General features: G+C 39.1%; 1 long non-coding RNA gene across 12 annotated transcripts; it reads right to left on the reverse strand.

Annotated features, from left to right (window-relative positions):
• Positions 1-293: 293 nt before the first annotated feature.
• LOC309718576 lies at positions 294-10,186 on the reverse strand. Of its 12 annotated transcripts, none has more exons than XR_014280012.1 (10): positions 8,423-10,186; positions 7,723-7,884; positions 7,362-7,470; positions 7,137-7,256; positions 6,833-6,994; positions 2,835-2,948; positions 2,333-2,432; positions 1,951-2,108; positions 1,466-1,523; positions 294-511 (listed from the first exon to the last, which is right to left on the reverse strand). It is a non-coding gene; the product is annotated as an uncharacterized lncRNA (long non-coding RNA). The 12 variants fall into 12 exon arrangements; XR_014280013.1 differs by lacking the exon at positions 2,333-2,432 and having other exon boundaries at positions 8,423-8,583; positions 9,801-10,185; XR_014280022.1 differs by lacking the exon at positions 2,333-2,432 and having other exon boundaries at positions 8,423-9,866; positions 10,072-10,178.
• Positions 10,187-18,478: the final 8,292 nt, after the last annotated feature.

Genomic DNA, 18,478 nt, shown 5'->3' on the forward strand with positions numbered 1-18,478 from the left:
AAAAACTCATGTCTCAAAGATAAGCACAGCTGTTCATGTTTGTCATTAGAGTTTTATTTGTAAGAAAATTATGAACTTCATATTGTGCATTAAATAAAAGAACATTTCACAACTCTGAGTCAACAGAAACAGGTAACAGAAATGTCTCTAATGTGTACAGTGTAGTGTAAGCATTAAAAGATCATAAAGGAAAAACTAACATTTATGTGAAACTAATTGTAATAAAAAATGAGCAGGTGCTTTATAGATTTAAAAGAAAGAATCAGACCAAAAAAGTGTTGTTTTCAAAGTGATCAAAGTAGAAAACAGAACTGATGTTCAAGAACAAACCGTAGCTGCACTAATATTACACATCTCGATCGTTGTACTGAACAGACATGTTGCTTTTAAAACCACATGCAGTGTGTGACCATGACTGTTCACTGAGACCATGAACGCCACTTCGCTGAAGCATTCTTCTTCTTCTTGCCATTAAATTGGAAGCAGAAGCAGCACGAGCTGATTTGATCTACTGAAAGGAAAAAGCAGAACATCTGAGTTGAAACCAGTCAGCTGAAATCATTAAGACAGGAACAAATTCAATGCAGTGTCTCAAGTGGCTTAGCCTGTTACAACTGTTGATACAAGCTAAATACGGTTAACACACAGTGTCAGGGAGCTCCAGTGTGGGAACTAGTGGCTTTAGGTTTGTAGTCATTTAACTTTCATCCATTCATTCATTTAATTCAGGAGGAAGAAATGCCAGGTTGGTGCAGGCTGGTTACATGCATTTGGTCCCATGCTGTCTTTAATTAAATGACTTGGTTCATTTTATGGCTGGGCTGTATGTGGGGTTATATCATGTTATTTGGGCAGGAGTACCTGTCCCCTGTTAGACTTAGAAAGTTTCTCCATAAGTAGAGTTTCTAACTCTTCTAGCACATCTGTGGCTGACAGCTTTTTGGTGGCTCTTTTTACCCCACACTGGTTGTGAGTGTGTAAATAGCCCCACTAGTTATTTTGGGTTGCAGTTAACTAGGGGAGGAAGGGGTGGGTATGCCATGATTAGGTGAATAACAATTATATGTGATACATAAATTTCACAATGCATGCATATATCTCTATCAATTAAACCTGGCCTGAGGGCTGCCATTTTTTACATTCAGTTATTTCTCTTAGAAATGTTGGAACTAAATAATGAATGTGTTACAGTTAAAGTGAAACACTGGTCAGTGTAAATGGCTCATTGGGACACAGAAACCTTTAAATTAAACCTGATATCTAGTGTCAAACAATATCAAAGCTGTAAAAGATGTTTACATTCAGAATTTATAAAACTATGATTGTAAATAAATTCAAACAAGTGAGCTTTTCTCTTTGTGCTGAATATCAACACTGTGGTTTCTTAGACTGTAAGCTTTACTTTAGTGCAACCAGTTGCAGAAGCTGCCACTCCAAATGTCTTTTGATAACAAGAAAAAAATACCTTTTCAGTACACGGCCTGAAGTTCTTCTCCGAAATCTTCTGCAATCGGCTTTGTCTGCTGGTTTGAAGACAATAAACCATAAAAAAGATGATTTAGTCACTTTGTCTGTGTCATGCAGCTCGAATGTGTCGTGTAACGATGTTGAATAGCCGTCGTTATCCCTCTGCTGCGTCAGTAGGATTGTACTGTACAGCATCTCATTGATATGTGAGGAATGCTAATGTAACACGATAACAGACTTACATCATTAAAATATAAAGTGCAGGAGATATTTAGATATTTTTTATATCTATATTACATTTTATAGCTGACGGATATTACTAAATAGATAGAATTTACTAAATAGCTGGATGAACATGAAAAATATGTCTATAATAACAAATGACCATGAGAGCCAGTAGAATTAATTCAGCTGGACACTCGAAAGACGTCCTTAAATGCTCTTTAAGTGGCAGAACAGATGAACAAACAGTTAATCGCTTACTTGAGATGAAATCTGCTCAGCTACTTTGAAAACAGCTTCTAACTGGTTCCTCCTTTAACAGGATGACTGCTCAGGGGTAAGGCCATCATGCAATCCAGCAACCTTTATGGTTCTGCTTTGATTCACCAGGAACTATTAGGGAAACCTTCCAGCGCCTCCTGTGAAAGACACAGGCATAAACACACAAACATTTATTAACATGTTCCACAGTGTTCCAGTTTGATTTTCTTATCCTGTGGACAACAACGTACATGGATGCAGGTTTATTGTTAACTTTTGTAAGGTTTATTTAATGAACATATCCAGCTGCAGCTCCACTGTGATCCTGAACTGGATAAGCACTTAAGAAAATGTGTCAATAAATGGACAAACATCAACTTACTATATTTATCCAAACAGACGGGACCAATAATGCTTCGCTGAGTTAGAGACTTTAACAGACTCTTCTATGTAAGAATGTCTCGTGCTGATATACCTGCAAACTTGACAACAAAGGTTTTTCAGACTACATGTAGCTGTCCTCTATGTCAGCTAACACATTTACATTTATGTCACACTTATTTCTGCTTTCCCATTTTATAATTATTACTTACATTTTGATTAGATACCTTGAGTTTGTAAATGATCAGATTACATAATTGGAATACAATGTATCCAATTCAGGGTTGCGGGAGGATGAAGCCTATCCCAGCTGATACAGGACAAAGACAGGCTGCCAGTTTATTGCAGGGCTAATACAACATGTGTAACAGAAAATCCACTTAAATGTTTGATATTTCTTATAATAATCATAATTATGACTATTATTTAAAGGTTTCTTCATAAATACATTTTGATTTTTTATAACCCCTAAAATATAAACCTGAGCTGTTTCAGATTCTGACCTCTGACCTCAGTGACCTGGCTGTGTCCTCACTGCAGCTCCCTCTTGGAAGTACGTCTGCTTCTTGTCTTCCCCCAGTGTTGACCGCCTGATATCAAGATATCACGTACTGTAACTGAGGAACAAAAAAGGACAAACACTTGCCTTCATTTAAAAGTACATTCATACAGAGATAATCTATGGAAACACACTAGTTCACAGTTTGGGAGGAACCAGTTCCTGTGAAACATTTCTGTATATGAACATCATGTGGAGAATGAATGAAATGAGTTCTTCAGGTGACTCAGCAGTCCCACACTGACAAATGAAATCTAGTTAAACTATTAAGCATATTTGCTCTTCTGAAATCTGTGTTAAACAACAACAAACATAAATTAGTAACAAAAACTACAGCTGAGTATAGGCTTTACAAACCACCAGCAGCCATAATGCTAAATTTTAATCTTCAAATGTTTCTGAGCTGTCTTCAACCTGCTTTTAGCACATTAAAGTCTCAATAAATAAAGTCAATGCAGACTCAATCCTAAATGTTCAGCACACAGAGACACAGAGGTACTGTTTAAAGTTTAGTGTTAACTTGAGTCACTGATCATTCACAGTATTACAGAGTCTGGCAGTCTTTGCATGATGTCCACGTCACTGTAAGTTTCTAGCTGACTCTCAGGTGTGCCAGCAGGAAAGAGTAATAATAACCTGCATCCTGAGGTTTGTCATGCAGGATTAAAGGAGCCAAGCTTTGTTCACACAGCTAGGATTGTATTTTACACTGACCCTGGGTCAGTATCAACTTCAAGAAGACAGCTGTAACTGTTGATAGAAGAATCACACACACATGTTTATGGCTTTGCCTTATAGAATTCAGCATCTCAGTGCTCAGGAAATAGGTTTTGCAGCTGTTTGAGCTAAGATTTTCAAGTTATTCACAAATTAAAACCTATACTTTGTGTCGGGCAAGAACTAAATTCAAATGCATGTAACAGTGAGAAACGCACTGTCTTGGCGAAGTAAAGCGTTTCTCATCAACTTCATAGAGCTTGCTGTAACTTTTGATAGAAGACTCAGACAAACATATTCATGGCTTTATCTTATAGACTTCAATATCCCCCCAATGTGTGTGTGAGTCTTCTCTCAAAATTTACAGCTGTCGTTATGAAGTTTATGGAAAAACGCTTTATTTCACCACGTTAGTGCGTTTCTCGCTATTACATGCATTTGAATGGAGTTCTCGCCCGACACAAAGTATAGGTTTTCAATTTGTGAATAACTTGAAAATCTTAGCTCAAACAGCTGCAAAACCTATTTCCTCAGCACGGAGATGCTGAATTCTATAAGGCAAAGCCATAAATATGTTTGTGTGTGAGTCCTCTATCAAAAGTTACAGCTGTCTTCATGAAGTTGATACTGACCCAGGGTCAGTGTAAAATACAAGTTATTCACATAATGAAAACTTATACTTTGTTTCGTGCAAGAACTCCATTCAAATGCATGTAATAGTCAGAAACGCACTGTCTCGGCGAAATGAAGCCTTTTTGTACAACTTCATGAAGTTAGCTGTAACTTTTGATAAAAGGCTCAAAGCAGAGGGATAACGACGGCTATTCAACATCGTTACACGACACATTCGAGCTGCATGACGCAGACAAAGTGACTAAATCATCTTTTTTGTGGTTTATTGTCTTCAAACCAGCAGACAAAGCCGATTGCAGAAGATGTCGGAGAAGAACTTCAGGCCGTGTACTGAAAAGGTATTTTTTTCTTGTTATCAAAAGACATTTGGAGTGGCAGCTTCTGCAACTGGTTGCACTAAAGTAAAGCTTACAGTCTAAGAAACCACAGTGTTGATATTCAGCACAAAGAGAAAAGCTCACTTGTTTGAATTTATTTACAATCATAGTTTTATAAATTCTGAATGTAAACATCTTTTACAGCTTTGATATTGTTTGACACTAGATATCAGGTTTAATTTAAAGGTTTCTGTGTCCCAATGAGCCATTTACACTGACCAGTGTTTCACTTTAACTGTAACACATTCATTATTTAGTTCCAACATTTCTAAGAGAAATAACTGAATGTAAAAAATGGCAGCCCTCAGGCCAGGTTTAATTGATAGAGATATATGCATGCATTGTGAAATTTATGTATCACATATAATTGTTATTCACCTAATCATGGCATACCCACCCCTTCCTCCCCTAGTTAACTGCAACCCAAAATAACTAGTGGGGCTATTTACACACTCACAACCAGTGTGGGGTAAAAAGAGCCACCAAAAAGCTGTCAGCCACAGATGTGCTAGAAGAGTTAGAAACTCTACTTATGGAGAAACTTTCTAAGTCTAACAGGGGACAGGTACTCCTGCCCAAATAACATGATATAACCCCACATACAGCCCAGCCATAAAATGAACCAAGTCATTTAATTAAAGACAGCATGGGACCAAATGCATGTAACCAGCCTGCACCAACCTGGCATTTCTTCCTCCTGAATTAAATGAATGAATGGATGAAAGTTAAATGACTACAAACCTAAAGCCACTAGTTCCCACACTGGAGCTCCCTGACACTGTGTGTTAACCGTATTTAGCTTGTATCAACAGTTGTAACAGGCTAAGCCACTTGAGACACTGCATTGAATTTGTTCCTGTCTTAATGATTTCAGCTGACTGGTTTCAACTCAGATGTTCTGCTTTTTCCTTTCAGTAGATCAAATCAGCTCGTGCTGCTTCTGCTTCCAATTTAATGGCAAGAAGAAGAAGAATGCTTCAGCGAAGTGGCGTTCATGGTCTCAGTGAACAGTCATGGTCACACACTGCATGTGGTTTTAAAAGCAACATGTCTGTTCAGTACAACGATCGAGATGTGTAATATTAGTGCAGCTACGGTTTGTTCTTGAACATCAGTTCTGTTTTCTACTTTGATCACTTAGACCAAAAAAGTGTTGTTTTCAGATTCTTTCTTTTAAATCTATAAAGCACCTGCTCATTTTTTATTACAATTAGTTTCACATAAATGTTAGTTTTTCCTTTATGATCTTTTAATGCTTACACTACACTGTACACATTAGAGACATTTCTGTTACCTGTTTCTGTTGACTCAGAGTTGTGAAATGTTCTTTTATTTAATGCACAATATGAAGTTCATAATTTTCTTACAAATAAAACTCTAATGACAAACATGAACAGCTGTGCTTATTTCTGAGACATGAGTTTTTGAATGTGTTTAGACAGTGTGCATCTGTAATCTGAAACTGTAATGGTGAACCTGAGGTGATGGTCAACAAAAGGCTAATATATATCAATATAAAATAATATTGAAGTAATGTCTTTACCCCCTGCAGAGTGTGGACGCTGTGCACTCAATCACCTTATTCACTGTAGTAAACATGCACCGCTAGCTCAAGTGACTGACTGTCTCCATGGTTACATCGTATATTATTAGCTATGTAAACAGCTTCCATAGATACCGCCATAGCTCTCTGCAGCTGTAACACTTTCACACTTTGCAAATCATTTCACGATTTTGATAGTTATGAAGACAGAATATGTTTTTAAGGTCATGCTAGGCGGTTGCTATGGTGGTTGCTGTGGACTTGGCTGGACCGCGTCCGATTCCTGTTATTAGCTGTCCGCCGTAGGAAGGCTGCGTTCCATTTACAAGTAGTGACAGTCTGTCGCAACTCGAACTCAAACCCCACTTTGTTCTTTAATTATAGGCCTTTTATAGCCGTTCATGACACACGCACACACACACACACACATAAAGCACTTTGCCTCACCATGAGAATGGAACTTTACCTAAGCTAACCTTTAAAATATCTGATATAGGATAGAAAAAATGAAGCAACCAGAGATTTAATGATGAAGACTCTGGGTTCTGTAGTGACCTGAATGACTCTTTGCATACAATTTATTGAAGAGGACTTTAGAATGCACTTTACATTTAGACTGTTGCTGTTTAATTTTTTACATTGTTGCGGTGTTATGTCATGAATAAAGTTCACCTGCTGGGGGTTTGATGGATCAGATCATCATAATCAATGGGTCCTGAGGTGGGCGGGACTGTCTCTGGTGATGTCACCATGAAGGAACAGCATCTGGCACGTGTTGCTGAAACATCCCAGTACACTGGTGTAGTTTCCTCTCCAGCTGTTTGACATTTGACACTTCAACATTAAGGGGAAGAAGAAGAAACAGTGTTAGGTCAGGTGACCACATGATTTCTAAAGTAACTGACAGGAAGTAACCAGGCCGTTAGAAATGGATGGCATGTGTTTAGAGTTACTGGAGTTGGGTAACTCTACTTACCAAAAGCAGAAGCACACAGATGAAGGATCAGATGCTGAATGTTGCAGGAACATGCTCGTGCGGTGGTCATTCAGTGCTGCTCCGGCAGGTTAGACAGTCCAAGACTGATATACTGCCCATCTGAGAGTTTGAAAACACACATGCAAAGATTTATTTTGTATTACAGTCAAAGTTGGATGTTCATTTTTGTCCTTTAAAAATGTTTGTGTATTTGAAAGCGCTAACATTTAAGGATGACTTGGATCGTCTCCTTTAAAGGGGAGACAAGTGTATCCACTGATCCACGTCACTTTACCTGGATGATGACTCCTCTCCCCCTCACTCAGAAACGCTCCTAATATAACCAAGCAAATAAATAATATTGAAGATTTACTTACATCATTACAAAAACAGGAAAAACATCTCCCTTTGATTCTATTTCTCCATTCCTGCTGAACATCAGGCAACAAATATCTCAATAAATCACAGTAAAATGTAAAGCACATGTTTTCTCTGCTTTGTCTAACCTCTGCAGAGCCTCTGTCAAGAAAAACATATCTATAAGCATAAAACAAATATACATTTCATAACACGTCACTGGACAAACCTCGGTCAGTTGATTTCCTCTGTGCAGTGCAGACGAACATCAGTCAGCAAGTCAAGGTGGTGAGATGGACTGGTGTCCTTTGTGACTCTGCTGGTTCTTCTGAGGAAATACCACCGTCTCTCCACACCGTCACCATCTGTGAGCACAAACTGCTGCTCTGCTCTGCCAGCATGTAGGAAATCAGATATCACACACACAGGGGTGAAGAAACATTAGAACTCAACTTTGGATACTTTAGATCTAAACAGATCAAAGTAGCTCTTAGCTTCAACAATCAGTGAACAGACAAACAATGATACCATACTGATTCTGTATGAATACAATATGGTATTTTCAATACAGGTGTCAAATTAATTTACTAAAACTAATACAGATATATGTTGTTTTTTTTTTGATAAATTCGTTTGCTAAATTATAAGAATATATATTTTTTCATTTAACAATTGCAACTGAAAGAAATTAAATATTGAACAAAAATATATTGTCACATTCTGAGCATGCTCAGCATGCTGACAGACTTGAAGTTGCTACAGATTTTAAGAAGTGATAATTATAGGGAAAAAAATTCTCTTTTTCATCCGTTTAATCAAACATTTGATGCCTTAGATGTCTCAGTCCTATAGCATTCTGCAACTACAACTAAGCTGAAGCTTGGATTTGGCTGCAGGTGCCCTGTACACCCTTCTCAACATGTGGGTACCATTTAATCACACTTCTTCCTGAGCTTTGCTTCGTCACAAGACCAAAGGTGGCATCCCGTGTCACGGTCATATCATCATCCAGAAGAAACATTTGAAGAAACATCATGGAGAAGAAACATTTACGTGCCTCCCGGTTTTGTTTTCTGATCCTGCAAAAAGACTGAGGACAACAAAGCCCAGAGAACACGAGATACACAACATCCAACATTCAGACTCAACAGCCTCCATAAATGAAGAGCACCAGGTTGGTTCAGTTATAGTAGATGTCATGGAATTTTTTAAATAAAGTCTGCAACACAGAAAGAGCTGTGATCATGCTATTTATTACTGTGCACAGGAGAGCAAACACACATCAAACATCACAGTTCAGTCATGTCAGCTCTGCCACTTCACGTGTCTCGCTATGAAACCTAACGGATCAATGGTTATGCTGTTTTGTGCCCTTGACGTTATCAGCACCTGTAAAGGGAGTTGTTTTCTCAAACTGCTGAAGTAAGTTCATCTAGTTTTAGAAACTTTCATTGAACAGTCTATAACAGTGTCACAACTAAGCATATGCATAAGCACTTAAATGCTTTAAATGAGAATAACATAAAATTTCTATTACAGGAGCTAGAGCCTGTCCCAGTAGTCATAGGTAGAGCACACCTGGACAGGTCACCAGTCTGTCAGAGGACTAACACAGATGCAGCCTGACTCAATCCTAAATGTTCAGCACACAGAGACACAGAGGTACCGTTTAAAGTTTAGTGTTAACTTGAGTCACTGATCATTTGCAGTATTACAGAGTCTGGCAGTCTTTGCATGATGTCCACGTCACTGTAAGTTTCTAGCTGACTCTCAGGTGTGACAGGTGTGCCAGCAGGAAAGAGTAATAATAGCCTGCATCCTGAGGTTTTTCATGCAGGATTAAAGGAGCCAGGCTTTGTTCACACAGCTAGGATTGTATTTTACACTGACCCTGGGTCAGTATAAGTATCATACAGTTTAAACGAAGCACTGAAACTTGCACATATTTATTACAGATGCACTGAAGCTAATTGAGATATTTGCTGTCAGTCTGTGGCTGCGATTAAACACTTTACTGGAAACTTTATTAACTAGTAACTTCGTCAGTCATGACAGAAGCTAATATTTCTGTGCTAACATCGTTTAAACAGTAACAGCTTTACTCCAATATAAGCTAACGTTTACACCGTAACTTTAAGCTAGCACCATAAAGACGGTAAAACACGTAATAACATCCACAAATGCATCTTAAAGCTGTTATATTAGCACTCGGTGTATTACTAACATAACCACATTAACATTATTGACACTCGCTGGTCTGACTTTTAATAGTCATTCTATAAATGCTGTCCGTTTAAACGGTCTTACCTGTACACACATTGCAGCCAGAGTGGATTCTGGAGTCTTCCCACGCTCCTGTTAGTGATCCTCCATCTGGATGGATGATAACAACCTTCTGAACAATCTAGCAGGAGATGGTCCATATCTAGGGGATATGGACTGATAACAGCTGAAGCGGGTGAATAAAGTCACCCAGTCGCTAGCTGTGCGATTACCCAGCATACACCAGCACAATATTAGGCACAGCACCACCATAGACATTTTCAGTGGTTTTGAATGCAGGACATGGTTATCTTACCTTGTAAAATGCATGACAATAAAACAGCTAACCACCATAAAATGGTATTGTGTATGTATGTATGTGCATGTGTGTGTGTGTGTGTGTGTGTGTGAGAGAGAGAGAGAGAGAGAGAGAGAGAGAGAGAGAAAGAGAGAGAGGGGGGGGAGATCAAAGGCGTGCGCTTATGTTTTTTCTTGATCAAGAGTGTGCCTCCTCTCTCTTATTGGATGTATGGTATAGCATGTTTATTCAGGTGCACCTTTGAAGTCTATGAGAATACTTTGCAGCCTGGTCTGAGTGGTCATTTCTGCACAGACACAATGAAGCGTGCACTCAGTTTAGAGGAGGCTGTTGCTGCAGTTTTGCACTCTCCACAAGCAGTGGAGATACTTCTGACAGCGAAGAAGAATTTTTGCCAGGCACTGAGGAGCTTTGCAGCTCATGTGCGGAGGAGGAGAAGGAGAAGGAGGAAGAAGAGCAGGAGGAAGAGACAAGACTGGAGGATGGCCAGTGGAGATCTAAAAATGGAGAAATCATGTGGCAACCCACACACGAAGAGGTCCTGCCATTTTTTCCTCCCCCCATTTTAACCCCAGGACCAACCCATTATGCAATTCGTATAGGATCAGCAGCCCTGTGAGCACTTTCCATCTTTTTTTTGCAGAGGACATTATGCAGCTAATCCTGCATTTCACCAACCTGCAGGGGCAACAGGTCAGTAAAAGACTGGAAGGACATAGATGAGGAGTTGCAGGCTTACATGGGGCTTGTGATGCTGGCTGGCCTGTACAGGTCTCAACATGAAACGACAACAACCCTGTGAAATGGGGAGACAGGGCTCTTCTGTTTCATGCTACCATGTCAAAAAAAAAAAAAAAGATTTGAGCAAATTAATCGGGCAGTAAGATTCGATGATCGTCTCTCCCGTCCAGGTCGCTACAGGGGGGGGCAAGGCTGTGGTTTCCTACATCCCCAAGCAAAGAAAAAAGGCTGTCTTATTGAGCACCAGGCACCGTGAGCTACAAGTCCAGGACTCTGGGAAGAGAAAGCCCCACATCATCCTGGATTATAACAAATGCAAAGGGACTGTGGATCATTTGGACCAGGTAAGCACAATTATAAGTAATTTATTTGCCAAATTGTTTACCGTTTCTCATTGTTATAACTGATAAAGTCAGATAATGTGATTATAATAGTTTTGATATGAGATGATAGTTTTAGACTATGATAGTTTTGATAGTTACAGTAAGGAGGGGGGGGGTCCAGTTTGACGCCCACAGGCAGGAAGAATCTCTTGCTTATGGCTGTATAAATCTGTTCATGTCACCTGATCATTTATTTTTGTTTTGCAGGTTTGTGGCAACTACTCCTGCCATAGAAGGACACGTAGGTGGCCCATGTGTCTGTTCTACCACATGATCGAGGTAAGCTGCTATAATGCTTTCATTCAAGACAGCTGTAACTTTTGATAGAAGACGCATATAAACATATTTATGGCTTTATCTTATAAAGTTCGATATCCCCGTGTTGAGCAAACAGGTTTTGCAGCTGTTTGATCTAAGATTTTCAAGTTATTCACAAAATGAATACCTATACTTTGTTTCGTGCGACAACTCCATTCATTTGCATGTAATAGTCAGAAACGCACGGTCTCGGCGAAATAAAGTGTTTTTGTACAGCTTCATGAAGTTACCTGTAACTTTTGATAGAAGGCTCAGACACAGATCAATATGGCTTTGCCTTATACAATTCAGCATCTCCGTGCTGGGGAAACAGGTTTTGCAGCTGTTTGAGCCAAGAGCTTCCAGTTATTGAAAAAATGAAAGCCTATACTTTGTTTCGTGCGAGAACTCCATTCAAATGCATGTAAAAGTCAGAAACGCACTGTCTTGGCGAAATAAAGGGTTTACAACTTCATGAAGACAGCTGTAACTTTTGATAGGAAACGCAGATATACGTATTTATGGATTTATCTTATAGAATTCAATATCCCCGTTGAGCAAACAGTTTTAAAGCTATGTGAGCTAAGATTTTTAAGTTATTCACAAAATAAAAAGCTATACTTTGTTTCGTGTTTGAACTCCATTTATGTTACGCCCCTAATCTAGGCGCGTAGGGACGCACATAAGGTTGGAGGAGAGAGAGACAAATCCCCGCCCTGGTTCCCAAGCCAAACATCCAAACCAGTTGTGAGTAAAAAAAGGTGATTTTATTTAAGGACAAGAAGCATAGCTCCAGGGTGAGCCCAGGCCAAAATAATAAACAAAACCAACTAAGACCCACCAGAAAAGACTAACTAAACCCTAGGAAAGAAAAAGAACAAACAAATGACAGAGCTATCCCTCGCTCCCTGACCAAGAAAACAGGAGAAAACGATTCCAAAAGAAAAGGCAGCTCACCCCTTCAGCTTCAGCCCACGAGTGCCTAAGCTCTCAGCTAATGCACTAGGAGCGGCTTTTACAATTCACCCTCACACAAATACACAAGATAAGCACAGGCTGGGAAAACCATGGTCAGGACCGCGACGGCTGTCAGGCTACTCGCTCGTTGCACACACTCTCTCTCTCTCTCCCCTCTGGAGCTGTCAGAGCGGCTTTTTGAACGTGGTCACCTGTTCCATGGTCCAATCAGCTGCTCACTACTCTTCATTAGGTGAGGGACCTGTAAAGTGTCTTAAACACAGTAAAGAGTCACATGTCTCACATGTAATAGTCAGAAACGCACTATCGTTGCAAAATAAAGCCTTTTTGTACAACTTCATGAAGTTAGCTGTAACTTTTGATAGAAGATTCAGATTTACGTAGTTATGGCTTTATCTTATAATATTCAGTATCCCCGTGTTGAGCAAACAGGTTTGAGCTAAGATTTTCGAGTTATTCACATAATGAAAACCTATACTTTGTTTCGTGCGAGAACTGCATTCAAATGCATGTAATAGTCAGAAACGCACTGTCTCGGCGAAATAAAGTGTTTTTGTACAGCTTCATGAAGACAGCTGTAACTTTTGATAGAAGGCTCAGATTTACGTATTTATGGTTTTATCTTATAGAATTCAATATCCCCGTGCTGGGCAAACAGATTTTGCAGCTGTGTGAGCTAAGGTTTCCAAGTTATACACATAATGAAAACCTATACTTTGTTTCGGTCGAGTTCCCCATTCAAATGCATGTAACAGTGAGAAACGCACTGTCTTGGCGAAATAAAGCGTTTTTGTACAACTTCATATAAATAGCTGTAACTTTTGATAGAAGACTCAGACAAACATGTTTATTTATGGCTTTATCTTATAGAACTCAAGGTCCTTGTGCTGGGCAAACAGGTTTTGCAGCTGTTTGAGCTAAGATTTCCAAGTTATACACATAATGAAAACCTATACTTTGTTTCGGTCGAGTTCCCCATTCAAATGCATGTAACAGTGAGAAACGCACTGTCTTGGCGAAAGAAAGCGTTTTTGTACAACTTCATATAAATAGCTGTAACTTTTGATAGAAGACTCAGACAAACATGTTTATTTATGGCTTTATCTTATAGAACTCAAGGTCCTTGTGCTGGGCAAACAGGTTTTGCAGCTGTTTGAGCTAAGATTTCCAAGTTATACACATAATGAAAACCTATACTTTGTTTCGGTCGAGTTCCCCATTCAAATGCATGTAACAGTGAGAAACGCACTGTCTTGGCGAAAGAAAGCGTTTTTGTACAACTTCATATAAATAGCTGTAACTTTTGATAGAAGACTCGGACAAACATGTTTATGGCTTTATCTTATAGAACTCAAGGTCCCCGTGCTGGGAAAACAGGATTTGCAGCCGTTTGAGCTAAGATTTTAAAATTATTCACATAATGAAAACCTATACTTTGTTTCAGGCGAGTTTCCCATTCAAATGCATGTAACAGTGAGAAACGCACTGTCTTGGCGAAAGAAAGCGTTTTTGTACAACTTCATGTAAATAGCTGTAACTTTTGATAGAAGACTCGGATACACATGTTTATGGCTTTATCTTATAGAACTCAATATCCCCGTGCTGGGCAAACAGGTTTTGCAGCTGTTTGAGCTAAGATTTTAAAATTATTCACATAATGAAAACCTATACTTTGTTTCGGGCGAGTTCCCCATTCAAATGCATGCAACAGTGAGAAACGCACTGTCTTGGCGAAAGAAAGCGTTTTTGTACAACTTCATGTAAATAGCTGTAACTTTTGATAGAAGACTCGGATACACATGTTTATGGCTTTATCTTATAGAACTCAAGGTCCCCGTGCTGGGAAAACAGGTTTTGCAGCCGTTTGAGCTAAGATTTTAAAATTATTCACATAATGAAAACCTATACTTTGTTTCAGGCGAGTTTCCCATTCAAATGCATGTAACAGTGAGAAACGCACTGTCTTGGCGAAATAAAGCGTTTTTGTACAACTTCATATAAATCGCTGTAACTTTTGATAGAAGACTCAGACAAACATGTTTATGGCTTTATCTTATAGAACTCAATATCCCCGTGCTGGGCAAACAGGTTTTGCAGCTGTTTGAGCTAAGATTTCCAAGTTATACACATAATGAAAACCTATACTTTGTTTCGGTCGAGTTCCCGATTCAAATGCATGTAACAGTGAGAAACGCACTGTCTTGGCGAAAGAAAGCGTTTTTGTCCAACTTCATATAAATAGCTGTAACTTTTGATAGAAGACTCAGACAAACATGTTTATGGCTTTATCTTATAGAACTCAAGGTCCCCGTGCTGGGCAAACAGGATTTGCAGCTGTTTGAGCTAAGACTTCCAAGTTACACACATAATGAAAACCTATACTTTGTTTCGGGCGAGATCCCCATTCAAATGCATGCAACAGTGAGAAACGCACTGTCTTGGCGAAAGAAAGCGTTTTTGTACAACTTCATATAAATAGCTGTAACTTTTGATAGAAGACTCGGATACACATGTTTATGGCTTTATCTTATAGAACTCAAGGTCCCCGTGCTGGGCAAACAGGTTTTGCAGCTGTTTGAGCTAAGATTTCCAAGTTATACACATAATGAAAACCTATACTTTGTTTCGGGCGAGTTCCCCATTCAAATGCATGCAACAGTGAGAAACGCACTGTCTTGGCGAAAGAAAGCGTTTTTGTACAACTTCATATAAATAGCTGTAACTTTTGATAGAAGACTCAGACAAACATGTTTATGGCTTTATCTTATAGAACTCAAGGTCCCCGTGCTGGGCAAACAGGTTTTGCAGCTGTTTGAGCTAAGATTTCCAAGTTATACACATAATGAAAACCTATACTTTGTTTCGGGCGAGTTCCCCATTCAAATGCATGCAACAGTGAGAAACGCACTGTCTTGGCGAAAGAAAGCGTTTTTGTACAACTTCATATAAATAGCTGTAACTTTTGATAGAAGACTCAGACAAACATGTTTATGGCTTTATCTTATAGAACTCAAGGTCCCCGTGCTGGGCAAACAGGTTTTGCAGCTGTGTGAGCTAAGATTTCCAAGTTATACACATAATGAAAACCTATACTTTGTTTCGGGCGAGTTCCCCATTCAAATGCATGCAACAGTGAGAAACGCACTGTCTTGGCGAAAGAAAGCGTTTTTGTACAACTTCATATAAATAGCTGTAACTTTTGATAGAAGACTCAGACAAACATGTTTATGGCTTTATCTTATAGAACTCAAGGTCCCCGTGCTGGGAAAACAGGATTTGCAGCTGTTTGAGCTAAGATTTCCAAGTTATACACATAATGAAAACCTATACTTTGTTTCAGGCGAGTTTCCCATTCAAATGCATGCAACAGTGAGAAACGCACTGTCTTGGCGAAAGAAAGCGTTTTTGTACAACTTCATATAAATAGCTGTAACTTTTGATAGAAGACTCAGACAAACATGTTTATGGCTTTATCTTATAGAACTCAAGGTCCCCGTGCTGGGAAAACAGGATTTGCAGCTGTTTGAGCTAAGATTTTAAAATTATTCACATAATGAAAACCTATACTTTGTTTCGGTCGAGTTCCCCATTCAAATGCATGTAACAGTGAGAAACGCACTGTCTTGGCGAAATAAAGCGTTTTTGTACAACTTCATATAAATAGCTGTAACTTTTGATAGAAGACTCAGACAAACATGTTTATGGCTTTATCTTATAGAACTCAAGGTCCCCGTGCTGGGCAAACAGGATTTGCAGCCGTTTGAGCTAAGATTTTCAAGTTATACACATAATGAAAACCTATACTTTGTTTCGGTTGAGTTCCCCATTCATATGCATGTAACAGTGAGAAACGCACTGTCTTGGCGAAATAAAGCGTTTTTGTACAACTTCATATAAATAGCTGTAACTTTTGATAGAAGACTCAGACAAACATGTTTATGGCTTTATCTTATAGAACTCAAGGTCCCCGTGCTGGGCAAACAGGATTTGCAGCCGTTTGAGCTAAGATTTTCAAGTTATACACATAATGAAAACCTATACTTTGTTTCGGTCGAGTTCCCCATTCATATGCATGTAACAGTGAGAAACGCACTGTCTTGGCGAAATAAAGCGTTTTTGTACAACTTCATATAAATAGCTGTAACTTTTGATAGAAGACTCAGACAAACATGTTTATGGCTTTATCTTATAGAACTCAAGGTCCCCGTGCTGGGCAAACAGGATTTGCAGCTGTTTGAGCTAAGACTTCCAAGTTACACACATAATGAAAACCTATACTTTGTTTCGGGCGAGATCCCCATTCAAATGCATGCAACAGTGAGAAACGCACTGTCTTGGCGAAAGAAAGCGTTTTTGTACAACTTCATATAAATAGCTGTAACTTTTGATAGAAGACTCGGATACACATGTTTATGGCTTTATCTTATAGAACTCAAGGTCCCCGTGCTGGGCAAACAGGTTTTGCAGCTGTTTGAGCTAAGATTTCCAAGTTATACACATAATGAAAACCTATACTTTGTTTCGGGCGAGTTCCCCATTCAAATGCATGCAACAGTGAGAAACGCACTGTCTTGGCGAAAGAAAGCGTTTTTGTACAACTTCATATAAATAGCTGTAACTTTTGATAGAAGACTCAGACAAACATGTTTATGGCTTTATCTTATAGAACTCAAGGTCCCCGTGCTGGGCAAACAGGTTTTGCAGCTGTTTGAGCTAAGATTTCCAAGTTATACACATAATGAAAACCTATACTTTGTTTCGGGCGAGTTCCCCATTCAAATGCATGCAACAGTGAGAAACGCACTGTCTTGGCGAAAGAAAGCGTTTTTGTACAACTTCATATAAATAGCTGTAACTTTTGATAGAAGACTCAGACAAACATGTTTATGGCTTTATCTTATAGAACTCAAGGTCCCCGTGCTGGGCAAACAAGATTTGCAGCTGTTTGAGCTAAGTCTTCCAAGTTATACACATAATGAAAACCTATACTTTGTTTCGGGCGAGATCCCCATTCAAATGCATGCAACAGTGAGAAACGCACTGTCTTGGCGAAAGAAAGCGTTTTTGTACAACTTCATATAAATAGCTGTAACTTTTGATAGAAGACTCAGACAAACATGTTTATGGCTTTATCTTATAGAACTCAAGGTCCCCGTGCTGGGAAAACAGGATTTGCAGCTGTTTGAGCTAAGATTTTAAAATTATTCACATAATGAAAACCTATACTTTGTTTCGGTCGAGTTCCCCATTCAAATGCATGTAACAGTGAGAAACGCACTGTCTTGGCGAAATAAAGCGTTTTTGTACAACTTCATATAAATAGCTGTAACTTTTGATAGAAGACTCAGACAAACATGTTTATGGCTTTATCTTATAGAACTCAAGGTCCCCGTGCTGGGCAAACAGGATTTGCAGCTGTTTGAGCTAAGTCTTCCAAGTTATACACATAATGAAAACCTATACTTTGTTTCGGGCGAGATCCCCATTCAAATGCATGCAACAGTGAGAAACGCACTGTCTTGGCGAAAGAAAGCGTTTTTGTACAACTTCATATAAATAGCTGTAACTTTTGATAGAAGACTCGGATACACATGTTTATGGCTTTATCTTATAGAACTCAAGGTCCCCGTGCTGGGCAAACAGGTTTTGCAGCTGTTTGAGCTAAGATTTCCAAGTTATACACATAATGAAAACCTATACTTTGTTTCGGGCGAGTTCCCCATTCAAATGCATGCAACAGTGAGAAACGCACTGTCTTGGCGAAAGAAAGCGTTTTTGTACAACTTCATATAAATAGCTGTAACTTTTGATAGAAGACTCAGACAAACATGTTTATGGCTTTATCTTATAGAACTCAAGGTCCCCGTGCTGGGCAAACAGGTTTTGCAGCTGTTTGAGCTAAGATTTCCAAGTTATACACATAATGAAAACCTATACTTTGTTTCGGGCGAGTTCCCCATTCAAATGCATGCAACAGTGAGAAACGCACTGTCTTGGCGAAAGAA

This window comes from Aulonocara stuartgranti (assembly GCF_965226115.1).
Source record: "Aulonocara stuartgranti genome assembly, chromosome: 2".
Classification (NCBI taxonomy): Eukaryota; Metazoa; Chordata; class Actinopteri; order Cichliformes; family Cichlidae; genus Aulonocara; species Aulonocara stuartgranti.